Source organism: Coenobita brevimanus, chromosome 45 (assembly GCF_032717465.1).
Source record: "Coenobita brevimanus isolate Jiangsu-jjx chromosome 45, ASM3271746v2, whole genome shotgun sequence".
NCBI classification, from domain to species: domain Eukaryota; kingdom Metazoa; phylum Arthropoda; class Malacostraca; order Decapoda; family Coenobitidae; genus Coenobita; species Coenobita brevimanus.
The window spans coordinates 7,694,244-7,705,438 of NC_136998.1; the positions used below are offsets into that span (position 1 = coordinate 7,694,244).

Here is an 11,195-nt window from a genome sequence, read left to right on the forward strand (position 1 = left end):
TATATGGGATTTCACTAATGTTCAAAGACTCCCATAATAATACGATGTCTCGAATTTGAAACATTACATCCCATCAAACTGAAATTTGTCTCTGGAAAATTTGACAAGTGCTAATATGTATATACATCCTTATTCGGTCAAACACGATTCACACTGTGGTGTATGTACTATCCAGCTACAGGTGAACATTAGGATGAAGTGAAAAAATGAAAAGTTGAATTATGACATACAATACCCCCTAAAAGTTGTCATTTGTCCCACATATCTTGCATGTAAAATTTGGCAATCTAAAACCAATATTTTCTGCCCTCTACCAAAATTGCCAGTTTTATATGCCGGGACGTGTTCCGTCATATCAAATACTAGAGGTCACGGCAAATAACATCTCAGATACGTGCTTCTCAAGTGTTTTATGAGTACCTGATTGTATATTTTATATAATGCATATGATACTTCTAGTTTGCTAAGCCTACTGTGTTCCGTTGCATTTCTTACGCAGTTTGAGTGTTGGAGCATGGTGACAAGATGGCTGAGCGTCATCCAAGAAAATTTCCAGGATGCCCAATTTTCCGTAATCCTCACAGAATGAACTTGCATAGGTTGCCAACCATTGAGGACATGCTCATGAACTATCAGTGGGCCAGACAGAAATTGAAGAGTAATTCAAGAAAAGAACCAACTGTTGCAGAAGTCTCTGATGTCCTGGCTGTCAGAATTAAAGAATTTTGGACCCAAGCATCAATACCTACTGTGGCATCAACCCGCATTAAACAGCTGATACGAAATCATTCATTCATTCATTGCCAGACGCCATGTATCCCAAACGAGGTGGCCAAGGGCTTAGAGTTAATTGTTTTACAGGGAGGGGCACTAATCCTCCACCAACCCCACTTGACACGTAGGAAGAACGTTATGCCAACAGCATCTGGTGTTCCCAGGCGGTCACCCATCCAAGTACTAACCAGACCCAACGTTGCTTAACTTCGCTGATCGGATGGGAAGCGGTGTACTCAACGTTGTATGGCCGTATATTACCACGATAAATATCTCAAACTTGTGAGATACCCAATGTCGAATAGAAATAAAAAGTATGAACAGAAAGTCACCGAATTCGAGAAGCAAACCAGGAAGATCTTCGACACTGCAGCTTGCAAATGTGCTAATCATTCATCAAGCAACCTCTTGCAAGGTTCCAATTTCTGAACTGTCTTTTCTTCAAGATCAACGAACCACACGCCAGATGATGATAGGGCCACTTGACAGCATGGCTACAAAGAGGTTACAGGAGCGTCTGAGAAGAAAGTCAAATGAACAAGATAGGCTAGCACAGTATCACCTTGAAGATAGTGATAGTTCATCGACATCAAAAAAATATGAAAGCAGCTTTAGCAGTTCTGCAGAAGATGAACCTGGTGAAAGAACAGATAGTGACACTGAAATATTATCTGCTACTGTTTCATGTAGTTCACAAGCATTATGCCCTTCTACTGCAGCATAAACTTCTCATGCAGCATCACAGCAGAAACGTTGGCTAGAGAGTACTGCAAGGGCTTCAGAGCAACATGCAGTTTCAGACAGAGCAGTGGCAGAGATTGCATCTGCAGTCTTGGAGGACTATGGCACAGTAACATCTGAGGACTGCAGTGATGTTCTCGACAGAAGTAAAGTTAGAAGAGAACGGCAGAAGTGTCATGAAACCATCCGTGCTGGTGCGGCAAGTCTTACAGGTGAAATACAGAGCATATTTTTTGATTGCAGCAAGGATAAAACACTGGCTCTCGAAACTGTTGATGGCACAGCTCTCTGGAGAGTGACTGTAGAAGAACATATACCACTGGTACAAGAGCCTGGCTCCAACCATCTTGGTTAAATTAAAACTGAAAGTGGCAGTTCTGCAAACATAACGCTGGCCATCATACATTTTCTTGGTGAAAATAGCGTAGACGATCTGAAGCTGGTGGCAGTTGGGTGTGATGGGAGAGCAGTGAGCAAAGGGAAGAAGGGCAGTGTAATAAGACTCCTTGAAGAACATGTCAGACATCCTCTGCAGTGGTTTGTTTGCCTTCTCCATGCAAATGAACTTCCTCTACATCATTTGTTCGAACATCTGGATGGTTGCACGACAGGACCAAGAAGTTTCTCAGGGCCAATCGGTTCTTTACTGGCAAATTGTGAAGAAATGTCAATTGTTGCTTTTGAACCAAACACGTGTAAATTTTCGGATGCCAACATTGAAGATCTGAGTTCGGATTAGCAGTAATTACTGGGTATTTTCCAAGCAATAATCACTGGCAATTGCTCTGTTTGTTTGTCACATCGTCAGTCAGGAAAAATCGTTATGTCCCGCTGGGTCACACTGGCCAATCGAGTTCTGCATTTGTATGTTGCAACAGAAAGACCTAATGATAATCTGAAAACAATTGCTGAATTCATTCTGAAGGCTTATGCTCCTGTCTGGTTCACAATCAAGTTCAAACCTTCATGCAAGGATGCTCTAAGAACCTGTGGATGCAGATTAAGAGGTCACACTACCTGCCACAAGTTCTGAAAGCTGTAGTTGATCCAGTGAATCAGCGAAATGGCTACTTTGGCCACCTTGAGAATATTTTGCTGACCATGGTAACTGACGAGCGACAACATATCAAGGAGCTAAGCGTTTGACGAATCATGCGAACTTGAGCCTTCAAGACATGTCAACTTGGTATCAGATATTTTCAAGTACCATCTCTCAATCTCAATGCCGAGGAGTACATTGATCTGATTGGCTGGCAGAAGTGTGTCCTTCAATCACAAAATCAATCTCCAATGCTGACCCAGAAACTGTGATTCGTAACAAAACAACTCTTGCTACTGAAATTCCACGTTTTCCATGTCATACACAAGCAGTGGAAAGGTGCATAAAGGCAGTCACAGAGGCATCAATAGCTGTTTTTGGACAAGAAGCAAGGGATGGCTTTGTTCGAGCAAAAATACATGCTCAAGCTATCATGCCAACATTTAACACTAAGAGTGAATGTCGCACCACACACAAACTTTTTACATGTGTTGTAAGTGTTGTACTTGCTGGCTTAAGCTGCACATATCGGGTCATGTACAGTACATTTGTACATTGTATATTAAAATGTATAATCGTATATTATACTGTATAATACAATGAGTCCCAAGGATTTGTGGCATTTGTGTCACAGGTTTGTAAAAAACAGATGGCAGACGGCACCAAATTTAGTCCTGTTTCAATAAAAAATTGTATCATTGATGAGTAATTGCATTGGCAACTTTTGGTAGGTATTAAATCCAATAAATTGGTGATTTGATTTTTGACTCCTATTTTCACACTTTCCTAGTGAATATCACTGTTGTCAATGAATATGAAAAAAAAAAATGTATTTACATTAATGACTGTAAGCCTCAGGGAAACAAACTCTGTAATGGAGTTGAAAAATCATGTACTCAGGTCAAAGTGAGTGAAAGTTTGCCACATTTTCTTTTCTTTTTTTTTTCTTTTTTTAACACAGCTGATAGTTATGTACTGTGGTGCATGTAATGCACAGAGTAGGTGTGACAGTTGTAGTGTAACTGTACATACGTGTAAAACTGTATGATACAACACAGTAGCAACATGCCGATGATGAGACTGGAGAAGAGAAAGCGGCAACACTCAAGCAGCAATGGTGAGCTTGATGAAAATATCAACATGGCAGCACTGCTACACTCGCCAACTGCACCTGCAAAATTATTCAATGGTGGAGCATCAACAGTGTCAATGTATTAAAGTACAATAATTACCTTCTCCCTATCAGTCAGCACATACTACGAAAGGTACACCCTAGCTGAGAAATTTTGGTGCCAGCCAGAACTTTACACATGCGAGGTCACTATTAAATTCTTATCGGGTAGACTGTTAACCAAGAAACGTAAGGTACTTCCTGGGTTGACAAACCACTCAAACCGAATTGCTGACAGCTTCATGGTTATACCCTACATCTCTATTAGCTGGAGAACGAGCTGTTCCCTGGTTAATACAAAGGTGCAATGTGGATATGAGGGGTGGAGGTCCAGAGCCTCGCCTGGTATTTCATGGGAGACAGCTGGCAATCAGGCCCCAGTTCCTTCTCTCCACTGCAAAACCATGCTTCAGTTCAGCTGGCCCGCCTCCTGAAGCATTTGCTCCTGGTACATGAAAACGATCTCAACGGGTGATAGTTAACTAACAGAGTCCTCATTGATCCACAGCCCATCACAGGTCGAAAGTATGAGTGGTGACTGCTGAGTTGGGGCTATCCGTGCATATGCTCCTGGTCTATGTAGTGTCTGATGGTACTTGTTCCTATGCTCTTGAGCATCCTTATTACTCTACACTTACAACTAATATAGGTAAGCAGGAGGATTCTTATGCTGCAAGATCCTCAACTTCCCCTGCCAGTATGTACACCCACTGAAAAAATTATGGGCACTCTTTTAGCATGAAAAAATTTGACACACCGGAGGACACATCTGAAAATAAACTGAGTTGACTTGCCTGGTTGGTATCTCTGATCTGCTGAGCCTTAAATCTGCCTTCATAGCGGCATCGGAGGTTTCATAGCATCACTTACTAACTGACTTTGCTTATATATTATCATTGCCTTTTATGTTACTCGGAGAGATTGAGTATCAGGAGAGTTTTCTTGAAAATTATAAATGAGGATGTTGATGTGTGATGTAGATCAGATTCAAAATCAACAGTATAACTCCTACTGCTCATTCGAAGCTCAAATTGTCCAAGCTGAACTAGTTTTGTGGGTAACACATTCCTACCATTATGCATACGGAGAACAGTCTGAAGTAAAAGCCTATCTTAAAATAAACGTGTATGAGTACGGCTCACCCCCTCTGTGATGCTGTTATAATCTTCATTAAATTGGTGATATACTATTCTCAGTTTCATAATCCATGCACTACTACATTCACATGCCATTGTTGAAGTATAGTGTGGCAGTACTAAGATACATACTGCATATACTTTACATGCATTGTTCATGGAGTGTTGTATAAACTGGACAATTAGACCTTTATAGTTTGCCATCAACCTATTCATAAAATGCTAATGTCGGTTGTCATCGTGCCGCAACGTGTAAGGAAATCCTAAGGTGGTAACCTTTTATGTGATGGGTGCCAAGCAGACAAATAGCACTTTGATTTATATGTTATCTAGTGGATAATGCTTTGGTGTTTTGAGATCTTCCTTTAAGCATAATGTCCATTGCTATGAATTATTAATTATACATAACATGAAGGACGTGCGAAGATGTGTAATGGATGCAAGAGCTTATAGAGGTTGGGGGAGTGGACTTTCTGACCACTACTTGGTGGTGGCCAGAATTAGGATTCAAGTAAGATGGAGGAATAGAAGAAGGGAAAGACGAGAGGAAGGAGTAGTTGCAAGGAGAGTGGAAAGGTTACAAGAGGATGAGAAAAAGGCGGAGTATAAGAGAGAAGTGGAGGAACGATTGGGCAAATATGAATTGGAGCAGATGGGAGACGTGGAAGGTGTGTGTAGGATATTTACAGGAGAAATATGTGCAGCATGTGATGTGGTGTGTGGAAGGAAGAGAAGACGGAGGGGGGTGCAAGGAACAGCGTGGTGGACTGAAGAAGTCAGACAGGCTGAGGCAAAAGAAGAAAGCATACAATGAATGGATGAGAAATAGGGGGGTGGAAGAAATTGAGAGGCGGAAGAGAGAGTTATATGTAGAAAGAAAGAAAGGTGAAAAGATTAGTAAGAGAGAGTAAGAAGAGAGTGGATGAGGAATTTGGTAGGAATTTGAGTGTAAAGATGAGGGACTGTTAGAAAATGTTCTGGAAGGAGGTGAAAAGAGTAAGACAGGGTGGAAGTGAAGTTAACAGGGAAGTGAAAGATAAAAATGGTAGATTACTAGTGGAGAAAGGAGAAAAAGTGAGCAGATGAAGAGAACACTTTAAGGAATTGTTGAACATAGAGGATGGAAGTAATGCGAGAATAAGTGGCTGGGGAATGGCTGGGAGAAGGAGGGAGGTGAGAAGACAGGAAAAAATCAGTAGGATAGAAGTTGTGGAAGCAATGAAGAAAGTTAAATCGGGGAAAGTCCCAGGAATTGATGGAGTGTGTGGTGAAATGCTGAAGCATGGGGGAGAGATAGTAGTAGAATGGATGTGGAAGATGTGCAGATTGGCCTGGGAGGAAGGTAGAGTCCCGGAGGATTGGAAGTCAGGTATAATTATTCCCTTGTACAAAGGAAAAGGGGAAAAAGAAGTGTGTGGTAATCATAGGGGCATTTGTCTTCTTAGTATAATACGAAGAGTGTATGGTAAGATACTTATTGACAGAGTTAGAGAAAGAACAGAGAAATTAGTTGGAGAAGAACAGGGAGGCTTTAGGAAGGGAAGAGGTTGTGTAGATCAGATATTCATTCTTAGATCTTTAGTGGAAAAGTTTCTAGAGAAGGGAAAGAAGTTGTATGCGGCTTTCATGGATTTGGAGAAAGCATATGACAGGTTGGATAGACAAGGATTGTGGAAAGTATTAAGAATATATGGAGTAGATGGGAAGTTGTTGAATGCTGTGAATAGTATGTACGATGGTGTAAAGGCTGCAGTGCGTGTGGATGGTGAACAGAGTGAATTTTTCTCTTTGAAAGTTGGGTTGAAACAGGGATGTGTCATGTCTCCATGATTGTTCAATCTGTACATGGATGGGGTAATAAAAGAGGTACAAGGTAGGGCAGTGTATGTTGGAGTGGCCCTGGTGAGAGAGGATAGTGTTTGGAAACTCCCTGTACTGTTGTTTGCAGATGATACTGTGTTGTTGAGTGAAGACGAAGGGGAGCTGCAAGGCTTGGTGGATGAGTTTGAGTGTGTAAGAAACGGAATCTAAAGGTGAATGAAGGGAAGAGTAAAGTGATGGTCTTTGAGAGAAGTGAAGTCAGTAAATATACAGCGAGGTTGGATGATGAGGAATTGGAAAATGTGAGTACGTTTAAGTACTTGGGTAGTGTGATGAGTAAGGATGGAGGTTTGGAGGGTGAAGTGCATGAAAGGGTACAGCAGGAAAGAAAGGTTGCTGGTTCTTTGAAAGCAGTGATAAGAAACAGGGAAGTGAGCATGGAAGTGAAAAAGTTACTACATAACAGTATTGTGATACCAACTCTAACGTATGGAAGTGAAGCTTGGACGTTGTTGGAAGGACACAAGTCAAGAGTGACAGGAGTGGAAATGAGTTATTTAAGAGGACCCTGTGGAGTCACATGGCTGACAAATGAGGATATAAAGGAGCGTTGTGGTGTGGATGTGGATGTGATAGGAAGCGTTATGAGGAACACACTGAGGTGGTTTGGCCATGTGGCGAGGATGGAGGGTGAAAGACTGACGAAGAGAGTGTATGTGAGTGAGGTGGAGGGGGGAAGAGGGAGGGGGAGGCCGAGGATGAGATGGAGGGATGGGGTGGAGAGGTATATGAGAGAGGGGTGTATGAGTTGGTAGCAGGGCAGTGAAATGGCGGGGGACAGGGCGACTTGGAGGCGATTTGTTTGTGGCCACCCCAAACGGGATTGAGGCGTCTGGCAATTGACAGACAGATAGATTGATGAAGGAATGGGAGTTATATCTGGAGGGAGAGAGAGTGAGGGAATGGGGGGGAAGGAGGGGCGGACAGATTGAAGGAAGGGAGGATCAGGTGTACCAACTCTTATTCCATACTGTGTGAGGGATAGTTGCGAAAAGTATCGAAGCACAGGGTGCCAGTGATTATTTTATGGGGTGTACATATGTACTCTGGTCTGGGACGCCTGTCTTACGGAACCAAATTATATGACAGTTCCTTAAACGTACTCACATTTTCCAGTACCTCACCATCCAGCCTCGCTGTACATTCACTGACTTCACCTCTCTCAAAGACCATCATTTTACTCTTCCCTACATTCACTTCCCATCTACTCCATATATTCTTAATACTTTCCACAATCCTTGTCTATCCACCCTGTCATATGCTTTCTCCAAATCCATGAAAGCCGAATACAACTTCTTTCCCTTCACTAGAAACTTTTCCACTAAAGATCTAAGAATGAATATCTGATCTACACAACCTCTTCCCTTCCTAAAGCCTCCCTGTTCTTCTCCAACTAATTCCTCTGTTCTTTCTCTAACTCTGTCAATAGGTATTCTACCATACACTTTTCCTATTATACTAAGTAGACAGATGCCCCTATGATTACCACACACTTCTTTTTCCCCTTTTCCTTTGTACAAGGGAATAATTATACCTGACTTCCAATCTTCCGGGACTCTACATTCCTCCCAGGCCAATCTGCACATTTTCCACATCCATTCTACTACTACTGTTCCCCCATACTTCAGCATTTCACCACACATTCCATCAATTCCTGGGGCTTTCCCCAATTTAACTTTCTTCATTGCTTCCACAACTTCTATCCTACTGATTTCTTCCTGTCTTCTCACCTCCCTCCTCCTCCCAGCCATTCACCAGCCACTTATACTCGCATTACTTCCATCTTTTATGTTCAACAATTCCTTAAAGTGTTCTCTCCATCTGCTCACTTTTTCTCCTTTCTCCACTAGTAATCTACCATTTTTATCTTTCACTCCCATGCTAACTTCACTTCCACCCTGTCTTACTCTTTTCACCTGTTTCCAGAACATTTTCTTACAGTCCCTCCACTTTACACTCAAGTTCCTTCCAAATTCCTCATCCGCTCTCTTCTTACTCTCTCTTACTAATCTTTTCACCTCTCTCTCTCTTTCTACATATAATTCTCTCTTCCGCCTCTCAACTTCTTCCATGCCCCTATTCCTCATCTATTCATTGTATGCTTTCTTCTTTTGTGCCACAGCCTGTCTTACTTCTTCATTCCACCACGCTGTTCCTTGCACACTCCTCCGTCTTCTCTTCATCCCACACACCACATCACATGCTGTACATATTTCTTCTGTAAATATCCTGCACATACCTTCCACGTCCCCCATCTGCTCCAATTCATATTTGCCCAGTCGTTCCTCCACTTCTCTCTTATACTTTGCCTTTTTCTCATCCTCTTGTAACCTTTCCACTCCCCTTACAAATACTCCTTCTTCCCATCCCTCCATTCTTCTATTTCTCCATCCTAATTGGACCTTGATTCTGGCCACCACCAAGTAGTGGTCAGAATGTCCACTCCCCCAACCTCTATAAGCTCTTGCATCCATTACACATTTTTGCATCCTTTCATCCACACAAACATAATCAATCATTGCCTTCCTTTCATTCAGTTCACCACCCACCCTTCTCATCACTCGCCATGTATACCTGTGGATCATCTTGTGCCTGAAGAGGGTATTGGCTATCACCAACCCCCTCCCAGCACAAATGTCCACTAACGCACTGCCATTCTCATCTATCTCAGCAGGTACACCCCACTCACCAACTATTCCATTCACCTTCACATTCCCTACTTTACCATTTGTATCACCGATCAAAAACACTCTCTCATTCCTTCCAAACTTTTCCATGCACACTTCCACATTTGTCTAGAAATCTTCTCTCACTCTGCTTGCACGATCTTGCGTTGGTGCCTACACACACACAATTGCCCACATTTGTATTCCAACTTTCAATCTTACCCACACAATCCTTGACCCAACTGACCCATACTCTCTTATGCTCTTCTTCCATCTTTTACTTACAACTATACATACTCCTTCTTTTGCCCTCTCATGCTCACCTACTCCTGCACATATACCCCAGCCATACTCCCATTCTCTCACACTCTCACCTCTCCATTTCGTTTCAGTTATTCCGCATACATCAACTTTAGCACCCTCAAGCACCTGGACAATCTCTCTCTCTCTTTCACCTCATCATTCGCTCCCTTTACATTCCAAGTTCCGATAACCATGTGCTTTGTCCGGTCCTTGGTCGTCATCTCATGGTTAGTCCTTGTCCAAGGCTTACTGTTTGTCTTTTTAGTTAGTTGTTTTCCAGGGAGGGGCACTAACCCTCCGCCAACCCTTTTAGTCGCCTTTTATGACAACCAGGGATTGAAAGTCAGGTATAATTATTCTCTTGTACAGTGGAAAAGGGGAAAATGAAGTATGTGGTAATTATAGTGGCATTTGTCTTCTTAGTGTAATTGGAAAAGTATTATATGGTAGGATACTTCTTGAAACAGTTAGGGAAATAAGTGGAATTAGTTTGAGAAGAGCAGAGATGTTTAAGGAAGGGAAAAGGTTGTGTAGATCCTGAGGTGTTCAGTGGAAATGTTTCTAGAGAAGGGAAAGAAATGTCATGAACTGAGTAAAGTTTTCTATCTGATGTTGTATTGAAACAGGGATTTGTCAAGTCTCCATGCTTGTTTAGTCTACATATGAATGGAATTATTTAAGCGATACAAGGTAGGGCACTGGATGTTGGAGTGTAAGAGTAAGCTCTGCGATCCAGAATTTTGCGTGGTCAAAAGGGGCAAAAATCAAGTCACTAGTGATGACCACTGCATGCTGGAACGGTCAGGAACTCAGATTGTCGGAGACATTCTCACACTAGCGGCCTCTTCGGTTGCGTTTGTTACTTTTCGAGTGACCCGACCTTCGCGATTTCCGAAAATGCTCCTGGGTTACACATTAACAAGCTACTAGGTCAACTCTATACCACCAGTTCTAAAGGGTTATGCAAACAATAAAGTTCGAGAGGAAATATGTATTAACAAGACACCCCCCCAAAAAAGTAGAAAACTTCCCATCTACTAGCCTAACAGAATAATCCTGAATTAGTTGGCACGTTATTCAACAAACATATGGCCCTAATATCAAATTCCACAAAACTTAGCTCCTTTGTCCCAGGTTCAGTCCAATGTGACTCTCCATAATCGTCCCTCTGAGCTCATAGTTCACTGGTCCGGTCCTCTGATATTCTTGACCTTGACTTCCACACTGGGACCTTGACCTCCGCACTGGGACCTTGACTTCCACCCTGGGACCTTGACCTCCACACTGGGACCTTGACCTCCACACTGGGACCTTGACTTCCACCCTGGGACCTTGACCTCCACACTGGGACCTTGACCTCCACACTGGGACCTTGACTTCCACCCTGGGACCTTGACCTCCACACTGGGACCTTGACCTCCACACTGGGACTTTGATTCCCGCACTGTGACCCACTAGAAATTATTATGTACAATGAATAACTA

At 42.5% G+C, this 11,195-nt stretch overlaps 1 non-coding gene across 1 annotated transcript; it reads right to left on the minus strand.

The window, feature by feature from the left end:
• Nucleotides 1-913: 913 nt before the first annotated feature.
• On the minus strand, nucleotides 914-1,032 carry LOC145398562 (5S ribosomal RNA). Its single transcript, XR_013897150.1, has one exon. It is a non-coding gene; the product is annotated as a 5S ribosomal RNA (ribosomal RNA).
• Nucleotides 1,033-11,195: the final 10,163 nt, after the last annotated feature.